A 4,016-nucleotide genomic window follows, 5' to 3' on the forward strand; every position below is an offset into this window, starting at 1 on the left:
TGCTAGGAGCTGTGGGGGAGCTTGGGGTGGTAGGAATGTGGGGGACCAATGCCAGCAGATATGGGGGAGCAGGAGATGGTAGGAATGTGGAGGACCAGACCTAGAAGCTAGGAAGGAGCTGAGGCAGGGAGGCAGTTTGAGGAACCAGTCCTACCTTCTATGGTGGAGCTGTGGATGGTACAAATGTGGAGAATAATGTTTGCAGCTATGGAGGAGCTGGAGATGGTAGTTCAAGTCCTAACAGTTNNGGGGGGGGGGGGTTGATATAGTAGCAATGAGAATAAAGATTCTGACCAGCTACGTGGCAGCTGGGGATGGTAGGAAAGTGGGGTTCACTCCTAGAGGCTATGGGGGAGCTGAGGATGTTAAAAATGTGGGGGACTAGTTCTAGGATCTGTAGAAGAACTGGGGCAGGTAAAAGTATGACAGACTAGTCCTACCAGCTGTGTAAAGCCCATATTTTGGTGTCCCTAGGAAACCAAACTTAGAAATTATGGGGCAACTGGGGCAGACAAGAGTGTGAGGTACCAGCTATGCCACACCTGAGGCTGGTAGGAGTGTAAGGGACCAGATGTGCAGCTATGGAGTACTGGGATAAATGGAAGTATAATGGACCAGATTCTGTACTTATGGTGGAACTTTGGAATGGAGGTGATCATGGAGAAAATCTATGGTGCACCTGGAACGGGCCAGGTGTGAGGAACCTGACCCAGCAACTATGAGAAACTTAAGGGAAGCAGTGATGTGGGGAACCATATTGAGCAGATATAGGGGAGCTGGGGCATGTGGAAATATGAGGGGCCAGAACAAGCAGCTATGGGGAAACTGAAGTATAAGCAAGTGTACTGAGAAGATACAGCAGAGCTGAAACATGCTATGGAGGAACAGAAGAAGGGGGGAATGTGAGGGAACAGGCCAAGGAGCTATGGAAGGACTGGGGAAGGTGAGGGTATAGGACATGAGGGCAGACAGCTACAGGAAAGCTGGGGCTTATGGGATGGGAGGTGTTGCCTTGAGCAGCCATAGGATAACTAGGGCAAGTCTGTATCAGAGGAACCAGGGCAGGTAGCTTACAGAGAGCAAGGACTAGTAGTGCTATAAAGCTAAGTCAAGCAGCTACCGGAGATCTGAGGCTGGCAGAGATGCGGGGAATGGCTGTGGACCTACAGTCTGGAGAAGATCCAAGGAAACACAGGAGCTCAAGCACCAGGCTAACCCTGAGCAGATAACTGTGAGTGGCAGGATGAGCGTTCACAGAGAGTGTATTAGGTATCAGAGTTAGGGTCCCAGAGCAGCTGCAGGAGGTTAGGTGACAGGGCAGTGGCAAGGTCTCTGGGACAGGTGGGAGCAGTGGAACACAGAGAAGACTTAAAAGCTCTGAGGACCAAGCTGAGCAATGACAGGGAAGTGGGGCTAGTGGAGTTGTGGGAGAAAAGACAATATAGCCACAGGAGGCCTGGGGAAGACTGGAGTATGAAAGACCCAGCCAAGGAGTCACTGAGGAGCTGGGATTGTTAGCAGGAGGGCTAGGAAAGGAACCAAGCAACTCAATAGAGGTTGGAGACCTGTTCGCTTGTAGAGAACCAAGCCTCACAGCTTGGTTCAGAGGCTTCAGAGGAGAGGGGCTCATGGGGTCCACAGGAACGCTAGAAACTGAGGGGACTGGGTTGAGAATCTGCAGGGGAGCTGGAACAGCTAAAGGGAAAAGGAATGAAGCATGTGTAAGAGAGTAAGAAAGATGGGATTGACAGGTATCCAGGGAAACCCCAGGAGGTAGCCCCAACAGGGACATCAGGGAACTCAGGTCAGACACCATGGAAAGCACAGGGGAAGGAGAGGTGGTAAAAGGGTTCCAAGCCATCCGGTCCAGGCCAGTGCAGCAGCCAGGAAGGAGGATAGCAAACCATCAAGAATGGGGCAGCTGTAGCCAGCAGGGTGTGAGAACAGGGATGAGGCTGGGTGGCTGGCAAGAAGGACGACTCAGTGGGCAAGGAGATGACTTAGCTACCCTGACTTCCTGCTGACAGAGACAGAAGGATAGAAAAACCTAGAGCTGCTGGCTGCAGCTTTGCATTGCTCTGCTCTGCTGGTGGGGAAGGGACTAAGCCCCTGGTAGCTAATGAGACCAGCACAGGAAACCTAGCAAAGCAGAGCTCATACAGAGCTTCCAGAGCTGGGAGCATGGGAGAACAGGGGAGGGTGAGATCCACAGCATCTAGGAGCTCATCTCAGAGGGTGAAGAACTGGGAAAAGCTCTGCTCAGGACCTCTTTAGAGAGGAGAACGCCCTAGGGACCCAGGAAGTGACAAGATTCCTCCCTTACACACCTCACAGTAGAGGAGAGGGGGCTCAGGCAGAGAGAGCAGCTGTGTGTAAGTAGAATGAGGAAGAGAAGAGACAACAGGAAGAGAAGAGAAAGGGATGGCAAAGGACTCGGGGCTCTACAGAATTCAGGCAGAACAGCTTGGCTGCAGACAGTCCTGGCAGCCAGGAAAGCTGTCTGACTGAGCAGGAACATAGGCAGGAAAAGGCTCTGGCACTGACATTCTCAAACTATATGGGTTAAAGTTCTGGTCTCAGAGGCCCAAGCTCGGATCCTCAAACATCATGGGAACATAAGGCAGGAGGTGAAAGTTCGTATGACAGGATGAAGCAGCCTGAGATGGCCCAGGGAAGAGAGGTGGAGTAACACTCAGAGCTTGGGCAGGGGATTGTGGAAGGTAGTGTACAGGAGAGGTGGAAAGGCCAGAAAGGTCCTGGGAGTAATAATGAATTGAGCATTGGTGATAGTTTGGTTCAATGAAAGCAAAGGCAAGGAAAACAGATGGCAAACTAATACTCTTTTGCAACCCAGAACTCATTGTTCAATATGAGTTTTGATACAAACAAGAAAAAGTGTGCTATTATAATTAAAGGAGAAGGAACCAGTGTCAACAGGGATGGATGACTAGATGTCTTCCTGAAGAATACAGCGTACACTCCTNTTTCCAGGGCTACTGGCAAGAANAAGAGACTTTTCTGGGTCCTGTCAACATTAGCACTGTAGAGGAGGACTCGGGGCAATTTAAAGAATGAGGAAGGGGGAGGAAGTGGACTGAGTTTATCANGTTCTCATCAGGAGGATTGAGCTGTGTATCACAAGTAACAGAGGGCAGCCAGCNAGGTCAAAGCAGGAAGGCTGCCCACAGACAGAAGGGGTAGGGTAGGGGGCTGTTGGTGATTCTTGGGAACAAGGTCCAAAGAGATCTAAAGTCATAAATTAGAACCTCGAGTAGATTTAGAAAAGAGAGCTTGTATAAGGGTAGAATTGGTTTCTGAAGCCCATCATCAATGAATGGTCAAGTTTCATGTGGCTGGAGAGACAACTCAGTGGTTAAAAGCAGTGGCTGCTCTTCCAGAGNACCCAGTTCCAGTTGCCAACAACCAAATGGAGTCTTACAACTATCTGTAACAAAGAACAGTTTCTGGGTATTCAAGGCTCCCTTCTACCTGCACAGNCATCAGGAACACACATAACACAAATTCATACATCAAAANTAGAATACATGAAAATATTAAGGTCGGGTTACAGCATCAAGAGGAGGAAGCTGCTGACCCTGCTTGTCTCAAAGCAGCTGAAGAAGACACAGTCTTTAGAGCCAAGCTGAGACCAGAGCCTCTCCAAATATTTGAAGCCACAGATAACAGAAAAGCTCACACATCTTCCTTTCTTGCAGCCAAAACAACACCCCCATCTGTCTATCCACTGGCCCCTGTGTGTGGAGATGCAACTGGCTCCTCGGTGACTCTGGGATGCCTGGTCANGGGCTACTTCCCTGAGCCAGTGACCGTGACCTGGAACTCTGGATCCCTGTCCAGTGGTGTGCACACCTTCCCAGCTGTCCTGCAGTCTGGACTCTACACCCTCAGCAGCTCAGTGACTGTAACCTCGAGCACCTGGCCCAGCCAGACCGTCACCTGCAATGTAGCCCACCCGGCCAGCAGCACCAAGGTGGACAAGAAAATTGGTGAGAGGA

The 4,016-nt window shown here is 50.5% G+C and overlaps 1 non-coding gene across 1 annotated transcript; it reads left to right on the forward strand.

Moving 5' to 3' along the window:
* Positions 1 to 2,776: 2,776 nt before the first annotated feature.
* LOC115063301 lies at positions 2,777 to 2,902 on the forward strand. The gene has a single exon (XR_003843161.1). It is a non-coding gene; the product is annotated as a small nucleolar RNA SNORA40 (small nucleolar RNA).
* Positions 2,903 to 4,016: the final 1,114 nt, after the last annotated feature.

The sequence above is a fragment of the Mus pahari genome, unplaced genomic scaffold, assembly GCF_900095145.1.
Source record: "Mus pahari unplaced genomic scaffold, PAHARI_EIJ_v1.1 scaffold_14744_1, whole genome shotgun sequence".
NCBI lineage: Eukaryota > Metazoa > Chordata > Mammalia > Rodentia > Muridae > Mus > Mus pahari.